This window comes from Cyprinodon tularosa, unplaced genomic scaffold (assembly GCF_016077235.1).
Source record: "Cyprinodon tularosa strain WSP-4 unplaced genomic scaffold, ASM1607723v1 ctg66, whole genome shotgun sequence".
Classification (NCBI taxonomy): Eukaryota; Metazoa; Chordata; class Actinopteri; order Cyprinodontiformes; family Cyprinodontidae; genus Cyprinodon; species Cyprinodon tularosa.
In genome coordinates this window covers 1706525-1724310 of record NW_024039407.1, presented here as the reverse complement: position 1 = coordinate 1724310, position 17786 = coordinate 1706525, and positions in this window count along the sequence as shown.

Genomic DNA, 17786 nt, shown 5'->3' with positions numbered 1-17786 from the left:
GTTACCTAAAGTTAATTAAGTTTAAAAATGTCTATCAGTTAAGTAAAGAATTTATTAAACTCATTTAAAAAGTTCAAAACCTAATTAAAAAATTAGAAAGGTAATTAAAAAAAAGGTTAAAAAAAAGTTAAAAAGTAAATATTTCATGTTCCTTTATCAGCATTAAAGAGACATTATGTACATTTTTCTTAAAATTTTCTTTAAACTAGCCTTTCTATTTGATACTTAATGACTAAAACATAATTTGATTTGTAGACTGACACCTCTGTTTAATGTTTACCAGAAGTTTCCGTGCTGTTAAATGGGTCCGACCTAGCCAACCATTGAAACGTTATGTTCAAGAATAATTTCATTGATATTCAGAAGGGACCAACATCCAGGTAAAAAAGCAAAAAACAAACAAAAAAAACCCTTAAGCAAGAGCTACAAGAAATAGCAGAAGAGTGCTGCAGTTCCATGTTTTGTCAACAGGTGGCAGTATCATTAGAAAAGTAAGGTCTCTTTAATGCTTTGAGGGTTGTTGCAAAAATCACGTGTAAAGAGAGCCAAGCGAGAAAATGCTTGACTTGTAACCAATGATTTGTCTGTATTTCTGGGTGTTGATACTTCAGACATAAGAGTCTCTGTTTACAGACTGATCTACACATTTGTAGATCTTAGTACAGTACACATTAGCAAATCTTAGCACATGTTTGTTGATCGGAATACAGATTTGTGGACTTTTTACACATTTGCATATGGGATTACATGCACGTTATTTCAACATTTGCAGATTCTAGTACAGTGACATCTCTGCTAACACATTTTCAAATCCTACTGCACACAAATCGAAATACACACACACACACACACACACACACACACACACACACACACAACTCTCCGGACACATTTGCAAATGATATTGCAATAATTATGTCCCCATATAGGTTTTGTCTTCCAATAACACTCATGATGGAAATTTTGGATATCAGAATATTTCGCTGAGATTCCTATAAAGGGTTAGGTTTTCAAGCAGCTGTCGTCTCATCTCCACTGCACCGGTAATAGTGGTCAAAACAGTGGTGTCATATTCTTCTAGAATATCTTTCAGCTTCCCCTATCAATGCTTTCACTTTTTCATTTTCTGAATACGCTCTATCACTCTATTACAGGTGCTGGTCATAAAATTAGAATATCATGAAAAAGTAGATTGATTTCAGTAATTCCATTTAAAAAGTGAAACTTGTATATTATATTCATACATTACATACAAACTCATATATTTCAGATGTTTATTTTGTTTAATTTTGATGATTACAAATGACAACAAATGAAAATCTCAAATTCATCATATCAGAAAATTAGAATATTGTGAAAAGGTTCAAAATTGATGGCCCCTGGTGCCACACTCTAATCAGCTAATTAACTCAAACCACCTGCAAAAGCCTTTAAATGGTCTTTCAGTCTAGTTCTATAGGCTACACAATCATGGGGAAGACTGCTGACTTGACAGTTGTCCAAAAGACGACCATCGACACCTTGCACAAGGAGGGCAAGACACAAAAGGTCATCGCTAAAGAGGCTGGCTGTTCACAGAGCTCAGTGTCCAAGCACATTAATAGAGAGGCGAAGGGAAGGAAAAGATGTGGTCGAAAAAAGTGTACAAGCAAGAGAGATAACCGCACCCTGGAGAGGATTGTGAAACAAAACCCATTCAAAAATGTGGGGGAGATTCACAAAGAGTGGACTGCAGCTGGAGTGAGTGCTTCAAGAACCACCACACACAGACGTATGAAAGACATGGGTTTCTGCTGTCGCATTCCTTGTGTCAAGCCACTCTTGAACCACAGACAGCGTCAGAAGCGTCTTGCCTGGGCTAAAGAGAAACAGGACTGGACTGCTGGTGAGTGGTCCAAAGTCATGTTCTCTGATGAAAGTAAATTTTGCATTTCCTTTGGAAATCAAGGTCCCAGAGTCTGGAGGAAAAGAAGAGAGGCACTTCATCCACGTTGCTTGAAGTCCAGTGTAAAGTTTCCACAGTCAGTGATGGTTTGGGGTGCCATGTCATCTGCTGGTGTTGGTCCATTGTGTTTTCTGAGGTCCAGGGTCAACGCAGCCACATACCAGGAAGTTTTAGAGCACTTCATGCTTCCTGCAGCTGACCAACTTTTTGGAGATGCAGATTTCATTTTCCAACAGGACTTGGCACCTGCACACAGTGCCAAAGCTACCAGTACCTGGTTGAAGGACCATGGTATCCCTGTTCTTAATTGGCCAGCAAACTCTCCTGACCTTAACCCCATAGAAAATCTATGGGGTATTGTGAAGAAGAAGATGCAATACACCAGACCCAACAATTCAGAAGAGCTAAAAGCCACTATTAGAGCAACCTGGGCTATCATAACACCTGAGCAGTGCCACAGACTGATCGACTCCATGCCACGCCGCATTGCTGCAGTAATACAGGCCAAAGGAGGCCCAACTAAATACTGAGTGCTGTACATGCTCATACTTTTCATGTTCATACTTTTCAGTTGGCCAACATTTCTATAAATCCTTTGTTTTTATTGGTCTTCAGTAATATTCTAATTTTCTGATATGATGAATTTGAGATTTTCATTTGTTGTCATTTGTAATCATCAAAATTAAACAAAATAAACATCTGAAATATATGAGTTTGTATGTAATGTATGAATATAATATACAAGTTTCACTTTTTAAATGGAATTACTGAAATCAATCTACTTTTTCATGATATTCTAATTTTATGACCAGCACCTGTATATAACCAGGTGGTAAAAAAAAAAACCCGGTGTTAAAGGGTTAATACTAATATACTCTCAGTGAAAAGTATGGTTTAAAGTAGTAAAAAGTTATACATAAAAAAAAAGAAAGAAACACGTTTATATTTTTATCTACAAAAAAAAAAGTGTGTACAACTTATGTTTTTCACATCTTTCACTAGATGTCAGTATTTCCAAATGATTAGGTTTTCCATTTTCCACTGTGTACAGTGTTCACCAGGAAATTCACTAGTTGCTGAACTGTCAAAATCTTTTACTCCAAATGGTAAAGGTACTTCAAAACCTTTTAAAGTGATGATAATAAATATTGTACCGTACTAAGCTCAGAGTAAAACAACAAGTCTTTGTATTAAATCAATAATTTTAATATAAAATAAATGTCCTGTCTCAGGTCTTCATGGAATTGTACAGAACATGGGGTGGACTGATTACAGTAAGTTCTAAAAGATGATAATATTATATTCCCTGAAGTTTTGGCATAAGTTGTCATTGTAAGGGCAATGACAACTATGGCGCCTATAGGTAATAAATAAGATCTCACAGCAAAATAAAAAGGTTCTCCTACCAAGGTTCCAAAATATAGAATCAAGCTTCTACCAAGCCAGATGTAGCTTATATGATGAGAAAAAGCAGAGAGAAATCAGGAACATTAAAGTTTAACCAAGTAAAAGGTATGAAAAGAGGAGAACCACTGAAATATCCTGTAAACAAAGAACTGGTTATGTTTTGGGTTTGTTTATGAACTTTAATATATTCTATATACTTTAACATATAGCAGTTGTCCAGTTGTTGTTATGTCTAACATAACCACAAGGTTAGAGATCTGAGCAAAGTAAAACTCCAAAGGTTCAGCTTTCATCCTGGTGACTGGCCTGTTACTAAGATAACTGATGAAAAAAAGTTTCTGGCCGTGTTTTGTCTTTTACGTCGAACAAAAACTAGTTCAGTCTATTTTATAAATTTGCACATGGGTTTGTTTACATTAGTGGATATAATGAACATATTTAATGAACAGGAAATATTAAAATTAAACCTGTGATATGCTTAATGTGACCCACTTTATGATCTATGTAATCTAAAACTCACATAGTGCCGCCTGCTTGTAATGATGGCATGAGACTTTATCATCGTCCTCATCCAAATTTCAGCCAGACTCTCCTCTGAGTCTTGGAGAAACTTCATATTGCAGCCAAACTCATCTCATACAGAAGATCTGCAGGGAGAAGCGGCAGCAACATGAGAGGCTGCTGACAGAGAAGCTGGCATCCTCTATGTAATGTTTTCTTGCGGCGAAAATAACTTCCATTATACTTTAAATGTTCTCTGCTATTGTGTTCTCTGCTTTTTTTTTTTTTTTTTTTTTTTTTTTACTGTTTTATTTATTTTATCATTACTGACTTTTTTCTGTGAATTCCCGTTCTGCCAGCTAAAGGATTTCTCTACCTTTATCTTTCTTTCTAGTTTTGTTATTAAAGTAGACTCTGATCTTCCTGCCATCTTTTTTTGCATATCTCTTCTTTAATCGTTTGTAATTTACTGTCTTTTTTTCCTCATTGTTTTATCTTCACTCTATAGCGTATTTGCTTTTCCAGATTTCTTTCCCCATTTTTTATAGTTCTTAAAGACAATGCAGTGAGGAGGTTTGATTCCAGCTTCATGTCAAAGCATCCTTTGATGGTGCACCACACCCCAAGTTCTTTACATCCTCATACCCTGTAGCCTATGACTGAAATAAATTTTAAATGGTTGGTATGACCTGCGATGGACTGCGAGGCACCAGCACCCCTGCGACCCCAATTGGGACAAGCGTGTAAAGTAATGGATGGATGGTTGGTATAACTAAAAAAGTGCAGTTTGGTGCCTTCGCTTCTGGGGTCCCCTTGGGCGCCTGGGGCTTTGGGTCTCCCGGCGCTGGACTCAGTGCTCTGGGGGGTGTGCCTCTCCGGCTCTCCACAACCACTATTGAGCATTTTTTTCTATGGTTAAAACTTTACATGCACAAGTTCACCCTCACAAACAACTACAGGTGCTAGGCTTCAGGTACTTAGAGATTCACTTCCAAACAGAAACCCCACATTCATATCTTCAGGTAACACAGAGTACATGTCAGACTTAATAATATTACTTTAGTGATAGTTTCAAGGTGTTTGCTTTATTGTATATCTCGTACCATGTTTTTTGGTTGTGCTGTTCTTTTTTCTTTTTTTTTTTTTTTTTTTTTTCTCCATCTCATTACAGGTGTTGAAGCAGACTGAAAATGTTTTGTCATTGTCTCCTTCCTATCTCCTCTTTCTTTCATCTTTTGTCCTGTTTTTTTCTTTTTCCTTCTTCTTCTTCTGTTTTTCTGCTCTACTTACATTGCAGTGTCCATATGAACTGTAAAACTCCCTGCATAATTATAATAAAGCAATTTATATACATGAAACAAGTGGAGCGGTATGGCAATTGCGATACCGCTACACTTGTGAAAGTAAAATCTGTTGGGCTCCTTTTGGCATCAAGACAATTATTCTTATTGCCACCTTGCCAGACAGGACACTGTAAAAAAAAAAAAAAAAGTGCAGTTTGTTCAGTCCTACCAGCTTTCAACATTTCTCAGGTGGATTTTCCTTTCTTTAAAAGACAAAGTACAACATGGCTCAAATGGACATTCAAGACTCCCCAGAGATGTTACAGTTATACAAATCGAATATACATCTTCAACTTTAGTGGATGCATACAAAATGATCGAATCTGCTCTAAAATGGTATTGCTTTTAGGAAATATACCTGAAATGTCTGTCCCTCGATGCAGCAATTTCTGCCCACAGAAAATATGACCACAGTCAAAGCTTCTAGGACTAGTTTGCTGGTGTTGTGGTTCAGTGTTTGACATCTTACACTGGACCATTTATTTATCTCATTCAGCAGCTGTCTGGACTCATTTACCATCAGCGAGAAAGAAATTAACTGCACAACACAATACTTGGCTGGATGTTTGAAGGAAATAAGAATACCTCCATCCATCCAACAGAGAGGACTCTTCCTGTCTCCCATCAGAGCTTGCAAGGAGTCCATAGATCTAGTACGGGCAGAAAGGACACTTCCTGGTGGCGTGTGAAGGTCAAAATGAAGATCTAAAGATCAAGGAAAGTGGGCACTTCCTGCTTCAAATAAAGCTTGTAACAGAGGAGGACTTCCTGGCGTCAGAGGTTACCTGAATGAGTCGATACATCAAGAAAAGAGGTTCTATTGATCTCATTCATGTAACAAATGCTTCCTGGGAACTTATCCACAATGGACAGAGCACACACCACAAGCGTACCTGGAGTTTCCTACAGACGATGTCCAGGAGACGCAATCAACACTCGATTTCGATAAATATTATGGATCTGCATCTGCAGAGAAATCTGTTCCTACAACTTTCATGTTTAATTCTTTAATCTAGCAGGAAAACAGTTTACCCGAAAACATGGAAATGTTTATTAAGTATTAAAATATAATCATGTTGTAAATGTTTGGAAACCGTCTTTAAATTCTATGAGTCCAACTGAGCGAGAGCCTTCTCACATTAATATGATGGAGAAAGCACCACTTTCCCAGACAGACAAACTTCTCTGCTGTTACGCTTTTATTAATTATCTCCATCTGTCTTCCACATGCAGGGCTCTTCATGCTGATCTTAGAATTGATAGAGTGTGTTGTTTTTTGTTTGTTTGTTTGGTGTTGTTTTTTTATCTATAAATGTTAGCACTCAGAGCTGATTACAAGTAAATAAAAAAAATGGAAAAGCCTGGTTAATAATTTTTTTGTGTGAGGCTTTTTTTGATTTTCAGACCACTGATGACATGTATTAATTCCTATTCTTCTGGTGATTTAAATCATTTGCTGAGCCTTCTTTTGTTCTGATACATTTTATGATGAAGTAGTAGGAAACATATTGTTTGCCATGTGGACGAATGCAACTTTTACACATCCTGGTGTTGGAATTAAGAATTAAGCAGAATTCACTGTTTCTATGGTTTTCTAAATGTGAACTGAAATTAAGGTGTTTTAATAGAAAATAGCTTAACTGTTTGAGAATCTTGGTAAAACATTAGGAATATGAAGACATTTATGATGTTTGTCAAAGACCATTTGATAATAAAAATCAACAATGGAATAAATAACACTGACTACAGCTGAGGTAATAGTTTTTGCTCCAGAATGGATTGAGGATAATTTAGGAATGACAACAAGAATTGGGATTACCGGTAGATCTATATAAAAACAATCCTCCCTTAACTTTCGTCAAATCAAGGGCAAAACTAATGGTCATTTTTAAAAGAATATTCCAGTAATACGTTTTTTCATTGCAAGTGATTAGCCTATGAAAAACCTATTTAAGTATTGGAAAACATTCTTTTTACATTATTTTTTTTATGTAGCTCTTATACAGAAATGGGTATTTTGTGATACTTAAACAATAGAATATATATATATATATATATATATATATATATATATATATATATATATATATATATATATATATATATATATATATATATATATATATATATATATATATATATATATATATATATATATATATATATATATATATATATATAAAACCATGTCTGTGATACTCTAAAGAATAATGTGCGTTTTGGTTAATATTCTTTTACTAACTGCATTATATAAAACAAGCATTACTGGTATAATAAAGACTAAAGGCCTTTTTCGGAGTCACTTCTACTTTCTTAAATAATTTTCCCAATACCGTATACATGCTTGAGTACTACTGTTATCTATGACAAATGTTTTAAGTAGGAGTTGGTGACCCTTTGAATCCAAGTTTTGCTGTAGCTATGTTAAACTTCACTACCATTTATGCTACCAAACCAAAAATCAATTTAAAGCACCTTTTTCATCTTTAGAGCCTGTGTAATTAGATAAAGTTCTACCTACTGTAGTAGTAATCTAGTTCTTCTTAGGGGTAACATAATGTAAAAATAATATATATCTGCTGTTTATCTAAGCTTCAGCTAAACAGTATAACAGCACTCTTCTTGCTTGAATAACCCTTTGTGATAAGTAGCCAACACGAGGTCGACCAACTGTTTGCACTAGTGAAACACATTTTTCACCATTTTCAATACAAGTCACACTTGCCTGTTTAGACACAGCATATGGTGCATATATTAATCCATTTTCTGCAGTTGATTAATCCTTTTGGGTCAAACGTGGTCGGAGCTCTTTTGGACAGGAAAGGGATACACCCCTGAGACCCAGCCAGTTCTATCATAGGGCTACACTGAGGCACGAGGAAAAACAGCTCAAACCTCAACATTGAAAAAAATTAAAAAAAAACCTGCATGTTAATTTCTTAAAAAAATCTTGTTCCACAAAAATATTATAAGATTCATTGTATTTTATTCGGAGTAGCCTAAACTTGATGTGTCCTTATTTTTGTGTGTAATCGTAACAGTCGAATTGTAAAATTCAAATAGTAAAAAAATGTATAGTAAAAAATCTTGGTAGTGTTTTTTTACTCTCAGTAATCCAGTTCCATTGTTTACTGTGGTATTAAAGTGTGTTTCCAACTGTTAACAAGCTTTAGTGAATAAACCAATAATTCAAAAATTTTTGTGCTGCTTTAGACAATAGCATCATTGTACCACAGACGTTTAGCTTTATTAGCTGTGTGATTTAGTAGATCAAAGAGGCTTCTTTTGGTGGTGATCCGGATCACCGTCTGGATCTAGGAATTTTTCAAAAGGATTCTGAAAAATGTATGTATAAGTAAGTCACAATACGTTGGGGGAAATTAATTACTTGGTGAAGGTCTGTGCTCTCCAGCTGCTTTTCTAGTTGTAGAGTTGAATACTTACAGTAGGATCCTAACTAACCCTAAAAGCATTCCAAATGTTGGTGAACAAATATTTTCTGAGTACATTAAGCCTTAGCTTTATGGTAAAAAATTGCATGGTTGCCTTGCAACAATAAACTTGTGATTTTGAATCCCGATTTATTTAGTGCAGTGGGATTTTCAAGATTTTACTACATTTTATTAAGAAAACAGTTTCCTCTGTATTTTTACATTAAAATTGTCAGTTTAACAGCAGTTCATCCCATCAGCACATATAAAGATTAGAATGAGTCTAATTAAAATTAGCAGAAAGCTGAGGTTTTAATGGGCAGATGCTCTTCTAAATAATTGCCTGCCTATCATAGCTATGCTTAGCTTGAAAGAACAGCATGCAGCCATTATAGAGATTTGCATCAAAACTGCAGCCACTCTGTAAAGCACATTGCTTAAATTAGGCCCAGCTGCAAGCTAATTGCTAATCTCTTGGAACTTTGTGAAGTTTTCCAATTGATTTAATTCATGTTGGGATGACTTATCCATGGATTACCACTTTATGAGCACAGTTTCTTAGGAATGAATTTCTCTTTTGATCCTTTTTGCATCTGTGATTTTTTTCTGGGAGTTAATTCTTGCACATTTCAGTATCTGTTATGAGTAAGTACTCATTCTAGATTTGTTTGCATTTTGGAGCAGCTGGTTAACATTTCCAATTAATGCCTGCCCTGAAGTAAAACTTTATTAAATTGGACAGGAATTGCACAGGCCGTGATTGTGGACATGGGAAGAGGATAAAGCAGAGGTATAATGAAGAGAACAGCAGAAAAGGTCTGTTGCATCTTATCCAGAATGTACCCAATAATGTGGAAATATTGATAAACATTTCAAAGACAAATTTAGATGCTTTACTTCATAAAACCGAGAAACCTTCTCCCAAACCAGTTCCTTCTCATCTTCATTTATAAATAATAAAATTAAATTATATTATGTCAGCCTTTTAGTATTTTTGTAGATTTTTGGAACAATTTAGGATCCATGAGTCCCACAGTTGTGTTTTAGACTCCATCACGTCTGTAAAATATGAACACAGGTGCATAAAACTTAGCTGCTGTATAACCTCAACATAAACATTGTTTCTATTTTCTGCAGTTAGTGTAAGTAGTTAATTTTAGTGAGTATTTATTCTGAATAATGAACTAATAAAATGTAATACTTGACATTAAAATGATTTCAGATTATTGTCAAAAACCCATCTGGGATTTGTGGAAAAGGTCATCATTTTTTTAAGCCAATATTTTTAGCACTGTTTTTCTTTTCATCAGAACTTACTTACAGTAGCTGCCAGTTTTTCTTCTTTGTCAAATAATGTATCCTCATAGATAAGGGCAGAGTTTTATTCAGTGTTTTTGTGTGTCAGTATCTCTTGCTGTGTGTGTGTTGTTGTAAGGTTTCCTTCTGGCCCAGTCAGTTAGTCTTCCCGGTTTGCTGCTGGGCAGTGGGTGTGTGTCAGTTCCGTGTGAGTGGACCCATGTTTTATGAGGGTTTTAGGATGTGGGTGTGTGTGTGTGATCGTGTGTGTGTGTGTGTGTGTGGGAAGGTACTAGCAGCCCTACTCCCACACACTTCCCCTGCAGACCCCCTGCCTCAAATTCATGCTCTGTCCACATGCACTCTCATAAAAGCTTGATTGTCCTTTTCACTCTGGCTTTTATTTAATTTTTCGTATAACTGTTTTGGAGATTTGTTTAGTCCTGTAATCTTGATTCATCTTTCTAGACAAATATAGTGAATACAGATAGGGATGTTAATCAGTTGACTTTCACTTTGCAGTCAAGCATTTTTATGACTATTGAGATGAATAATCATAAAAATGTTCAAAATTTGCATCTAATTTGTTGCACTTGTTTGTTGTTTTCTGACACCATTTAATTCTTCTGTAAAGTACATCTTGGCTTTCAAAGTATTTTACTGACTGCATATGTTAGGAATCCAGTTTGTGTGGGTTGTGTTTGTGTTTGTTTTCCCTCCACCACCAGGTAGCGCCTGGTTCTGGTTGGCCTTCTCACACACCTTCGGATGGTTGCCTCATTACCGGAGGACTCTTAAGCTGCTGACTGCCCCTACCTCGACGCAAGATTGTTTGCCAGTTTTGGGTACTCTAGCCAAGCTGAGGTTTGCTGAGTCAAACTGAGTTTTTTGTCAACCGAGTCTTAACCTTGTTGTTTTTTTGTCTTTGCCTCTCGGCAGGAAGTCATCCTGCAAACTGGATTTTTTTTTGACCTTCTCCCTCTGGAAGGATTGTCTTAGCGTCAAGCTGAGCTGAGGATTCAAACAGGTGGTTTGGATCAACTTTTCCCCAAGGATTGTTTGGGCTTCACACTGAGCAGGAGATTTATCTCTACAAGAAACCGTTCAAGTACCATAGGAAATCTAAGTGGCAGTAAGCTCCTGCGTTCCTCAAGGAAACACCTTAATCTGGGTAAACCCTGTCTGCCCTCCAACGAGCAAGTATATTACTGGAACAACCCACACTGACTGGATTCAAAGAAAGACACCTTTTCTGGAAACGTGAGTCCTGTTGCCTTTATTCCCTCTTACAATCGAAACACAAATTTCCCTCTGAGCCTGAACTAACCGCAGAATCTTCCCCTTCACTTTTCAGTCCCGGTTTGCCAGTGTTCAGAGCAGCACTGGACCCTTCTCTACCAGTTCATAATAAACCTGTTAAACCTTCCCCTGGTCTCTCTGTTTTGTTTTCTGCATGTGGATCAGATCTTTAGATAAAATCATGACAGCATAACATTGCCATATTTAGCCCTGGTGTCGTTTATATAAAATTCTATTCTTTTTTTTCAATAAATGAGGATATTTCCTAAGAGAAATATGCTGTATTTATAATGAACCAATAAAAAGTTGCAGTGAAAAGACTTTATTTGCAGATGGCCCTAAAATATCCAAACAGTATGTAATACTTTGCATTTTGGTCAAGATGGATGGATGGACGGACGGACGGACGGACAGACAGACAGATGGGCGAATGGATCTTTTATATTTATATATTTGTAATCTCTTGTGTAAACCACTGGACTTAAACATGGTCTGGAAACTACAGTATATATGCTAAATATTCTTTTCTTTTCTCTTTTCACATAATTATGCAAGAAAATCTTTTTTCATATTTTCTAAACTCCTAATAGCTGTACAGCTACCCTGCAAAGTATGAACAAATGGATTTCTGCTAATATGTTTTTGACATAATGGACAATCAAGTAGAACAATGGATGACGTAGAAATGTAATGTCTAAAATAATCCCCCCTCTAAAATGAGAAGCTTGAAAACAACTTTGCCCATTTGATTTTGTCTCAGTTGTCACTTTTGTGTAGTGTTGAGCATAATTTCACCAAGGTGTGTGTGTTTTTGTGCTTGTATTGTGTGTGTGTGTGTGTGTGTGTCTGTGTTTGTGTGTGATTGAGTGACGTTGCTCCTCAGGGATTAAAGACAAAAGAATAACTCTTTCACCGGTGTGAAAATGGGAACATTTTGGCTCCCTGAATCACTTTCCTGTCCTTGTGTCCCTTGAGATGCCCCCCAGTTTCCTCTCTATAAGTCTCTTGAGGAGTTTTAAAGCATCTGTGCCTCATTTTTGTTTCTGTTGAGCAAGTCGTGCAAACCTGAGTTAAAGAGAACTGGAAGCAAATTACAAAATGCAACAATGAGATCAAATAGTTACAGTAGGAAGCTTAGACTTCACTTCAGTCATGCAATATTACGTCAGTGGTCACTCATTTTGTTATTGATCTTCACCTATTTCTAGCCTTTTAGTTGTCGTGGCTTTTACAACCACAAAGACAAACACTCACATTGTACAGTCTTTCTAAAGTATGATGAAGTAGGTTAAGAGTCAAAGGACTATCTACTTGTGAAGCGGCCAGCCTGCTCTAACACTGTCATTTTAAAGAGTTTGTTTATGATTCATAGTGAAAATATTTGAAATATAGGTTGTCAATTATATAATTGCTTTAGTTTAATGGTAGATAAACTGTTGATCCGCCTTTTATTTAGCTTTGAAGTAAAATGATCTATGTTGCTATATATATATATATATATAGAAATTTTTTGCAGATTATCTCACAGATTTTTGTTTATATATTTATTTTTTTAACCATGTTCCCATAGTTTCAAAATATTTTATATATTGTTCTCATGTTTTTTGAGATTTGCACAGCAAACATGTTTAGTTGTATTTTAAAATACTGATAAAAATTCACCTGTAGAACATTTTTTTAACACAGAACTTCACTTTATAGCAAATGCATAGATTAATCCTCTGGTAAATTTGATCATGCATTGAAGCAATCTGCAGGTCAAAGGGGATTTAATGAAGTAAATGAGGCCCTGTTGCTTTTGATTTGAGTCTTAACAAAGGGTGACATGCTTTGTCCGTCTGTCAACATGCCTGCTCTCATTACTTAGAGTGTATTAGCATACAAAGTTGGATATAGGTCAGGCTGGGTGTATGCACGCTGTGTGTGAGTGCGTGTGTGCGTGTGTGCTTCTGAGTGCTGAAAAAGTGCTCTAATCTTTAACAAGAGAAAACAATGAGCACACACACAAGCGCACACACACTCCACCCTCCTGCCGCTCTCAGCATCTCCCCACTGTGGCGGCAGCACAATTCCCAGAAACTGCCCTCCATTCTGCACACACTCACGCGCAAACACACACTATATAGATTCCTATCAACTGATGTGTTTAAGTGCACAGAGCACGTTTTACACGTGTGTCAACATATGTTTACATTTTGGATCAGTTAAGTGCAGCAGGACAATGGTGGGATGCAGTGAATGTGGCATGGCTGGCTGTGTGTGTGGGCATTGTTGTTGACCACACACACACAGTCTTGCGCACACACATCCACAGCCTCCACCATGCTGCACATGCCCAGACAGACAGTTTTTCAGTCATTCTGAAAAACAGGCCTACAAAATGCACAATTAGCTCTATTTGATGATGAGATGATGAGAAGGGTGGTTTAAATGGTTTTTGAGCGAAGCTGTTATTTTTAAATATCACCACAGTTCAATCAACATGACAAGCAGCTGATTTTACTTGCATTGCATGTTTTCAGAGTTTCCTATGTACTTCATTACTGAAAGAACCATCAAATAAGTAATGATGCATGTTTTCTTTAGTAATACCAGGTGCTATAAAAGTCTCAACCTACCTGAAAAATCAAAACTGTTTCATAAAACCAAAAATTCCTATAGGATTGTTGGCTACCCAGGCAAAAGCTTTTATTAATCCTTCATCTATAATAATATTGAGCAATTAGCTATTAACATCACCTCTAACTCTAACTACGCTGTGAATCATCAATACCACCCATTACCATCAGGTTATGAAAGGTTTATTAAGATTAAAATAAAAGATTCTTAACATCAGTCCATCCCAATTCTAAACATAGAACATAAACCAGTGTGGAACGCTGTCATCTGCACATCATACAGCATGTATATTGGGTTTCTGTCAGAGTACAGGGACAGCCTCTCGTTGGCAGAAACAGTTTTCTTTGCCTCATGTTTCTTAATCTTTGCAGGTCCTGATCAGCTGTGGTAATAAGCTGCTCTGGTAGCATCTAGCTTGTCCTCTGAGGACCTTAATGTTGACAGAAGATGGTTGCAGTTCTAAGGTTGAGGAAGGCCTGTTCCAGCCTGGTTCCTGTTACCTACGGTGACCAGACGTCCTCTTTTTCCCGGACATATCCTACTCTTCATACCTAAAAAAATGTTAGGGGGAATTTCAAAATCATCCAGGATTTTGGTCAGCTACAGTGCGGCAGAACTGAGCTGTCAGCATCGTGGGGAAGTTGGTTTAAAGTTGGATATTGGATATTCAAGCTCCACGGAGTCAACGGGATCTAGCAAACAGTTGATCCGACTGAGGTACTCCGATGTAGGCCAGCGTCTCTCAGGTGGTGCAGTTAGGGACCATCAACAAATCTTTGAACCAAGCACTCTTGAGAAACAAAATCAATAAATTCCCTATCTTATCACCAGACGAAACTAATATAAAATCATGCCAATAAATAGCATATGTAAGGCACTTACATATGCTATTTTAAGCTATTTTCAATTTTAAAGATATTTCTAAAGACAAAAGTTGAGACTTTTCTTCAATAGCTTCCAGATCATGTGACCTACCGACTCAAATTCTTTGCAAAGTTGTTTTACTACATTAGGCTGATGAGGAACACTTGTTTATATTCCATTTTAAGCCTTTGTATATTGTAAAAAATCTTTATAGCAAAAATAATTTATATTTCTTCAATAGCTTCCAGGTCATGTGACCCACTGACTCCAAATCTATGTCAAATTTTTCTACTATTTTAGCCAGAAGGGGGAACACTCATTTTTATTCCATTTCAAGCCTTTGTATATTTTTGGGCAGGCGGGGGGAAGCATACTGTCACTGGGTCGGGTTTGGTCGCTCCTTCCCCGGCTGGCTCGGTTCGAATGCCCGGTCCGGTCCTCCTTTTCAGAAACCCAAATCTGATCAGCCTATTTAACCAGACATAGCTTATCGTGTTAAATGATAGTGAAAACAATCTATGGAATAGTTTTTTTTCTGTGGCTTATTTTGTCAAACAAAGTAAACATGTTATGCCAGACTGTAATGGTCACTTTGAGCGTACAGTATATAAAGGTGCTGGTCATAAAATTAGAATATCATGAAAAAGTAGATTGATTTCAGTAATTCCATTTAAAAAGTGAAACTTGTATATTATATTCATACATTACATACAAACTCATATATTTCAGATGTTTATTTTGTTTAATTTTGAGGATTACAAATGACAACAAATGAAAATCTCAAATTCATCATATCAGAAAATTAGAATATTGTGAAAAGGTTCAAAATTGATGGCCCCTGGTGCCACACTCTAATCAGCTAATTAACTCAAACCACCTGCAAAAGCCTTTAAATGGTCTTTCAGTCTAGTTCTATAGGCTACACAATCATGGGGAAGACTGCTGACTTGACAGTTGTCCAAAAGACGACCATCGACACCTTGCACAAGGAGGGCAAGACACAAAAGGTCATCGCTAAAGAGGCTGGCTGTTCACAGAGCTCAGTGTCCAAGCACATTAATAGAGAGGCGAAGGGAAGGAAAAGATGTGGTCGAAAAAAGTGTACAAGCAAGAGAGATAACCGCACCCTGGAGAGGATTGTGAAACAAAACCCCTTCAAAAATGTGGGGTAGATTCACAAAGAGTGGACTGCAGCTGGAGTGAGTGCTTCAAGAACCACCACACACAGACGTATGAAAGACATGGGTTTCTGCTGTCGCATTCCTTGTGTCAAGCCACTCTTGAACCACAGACAGCGTCAGAAGCGTCTTGCCTAGGCTAAAGAGAAACAGGACTGGACTGCTGGTGAGTGGTCCAAAGTCATGTTCTCTGATGAAAGTAAATTTTGCATTTCCTTTGGAAATCAAAGTCCCAGAGTCTGGAGGAAAAGAAGAGAGGCACTTCATCCACGTTGCTTGAAGTCCAGTGTAAAGTTTCCACAGTCAGTGATGGTTTGGGGTGCCATGTCATCTGCTGGTGTTGGTCCATTGTGTTTTCTGAGGTCCAGGGTCAACGCAGCCACATACCAGGAAGTTTTAGAGCACTTCATGCTTCCTGCAGCTGACCAACTTTTTGGAGATGCAGATTTCATTTTCCAACAGGACTTGGCACCTGCACACAGTGCCAAAGCTACCAGTACCTGGTTGAAGGACCATGTTATCCCTGTTCTTAATTGGCCAGCAAACTCTCCTGACCTTAACCCCATAGAAAATCTATGGGGTATTGTGAAGAAGAAGATGCAATACACCAGACCCAACAATTCAGAAGAGCTAAAAGCCACTATTAGAGCAACCTGGGCTATCATAACACCTGAGCAGTGCCACAGACTGATCGACTCCATGCCACGCCGCATTGCTGCAGTAATACAGGCCAAAGGAGGCCCAACTAAATACTGAGTGCTGTACATGCTCATACTTTTCATGTTCATACTTTTCAGTTGGCCAACATTTCTATAAATCCTTTGTTTTTATTGGTCTTCAGTAATATTCTAATTTTCTGATATGATGAATTTGAGATTTTCATTTGTTGTCATTTGTACAGGTGCTGGTCATAAAATTAGAATATCATGAAAAAGTAGATTGATTTCAGTAATTCCATTTAAAAAGTGAAACTTGTATATTATATTCATACATTACATACAAACTCATATATTTCAGATGTTTATTTTGTTTAATTTTGATGATTACAAATGACAACAAATGAAAATCTCAAATTCATCATATCAGAAAATTAGAATATTACTGAAGACCAATAAAAACAAAGGATTTATAGAAATGTTGGCCAACTGAAAAGTATGAACATGAAAAGTATGAGCATGTACAGCACTCAGTATTTAGTTGGGCCTCCTTTGGCCTGTATTACTGCAGCAATGCGGCGTGGCATGGAGTCGATCAGTCTGTGGCACTGCTCAGGTGTTATGATAGCCCAGGTTGCTCTAATAGTGGCTTTTAGCTCTTCTGAATTGTTGGGTCTGGTGTATTGCATCTTCTTCTTCACAATACCCCATAGATTTTCTATGGGGTTAAGGTCAGGAGAGTTTGCTGGCCAATTGAGAACAGGGATACCATGGTCCTTCAACCAGGTACTGGTAGCTTTGGCACTGTGTGCAGGTGCCAAGTCCTGTTGGAAAATGAAATCTGCATCTCCAAAAAGTTGGTCAGCTGCAGGAAGCATGAAGTGCTCTAAAACTTCCTGGTATGTGGCTGCGTTGACCCTGGACCTCAGAAAACACAATGGACCAACACCAGCAGATGACATGGCACCCCAAACCATCACTGACTGTGGAAACTTTACACTGGACTTCAAGCAACGTGGATGAAGTGCCTCTCTTCTTTTCCTCCAGACTCTGGGACCTTGATTTCCAAAGGAAATGCAAAATTTACTTTCATCAGAGAACATGACTTTGGACCACTCACCAGCAGTCCAGTCCTGTTTCTCTTTAGCCCAGGCAAGACGCTTCTGACGCTGTCTGTGGTTCAAGAGTGGCTTGACACAAGGAATGCGACAGCAGAAACCCATGTCTTTCATACGTCTGTGTGTGGT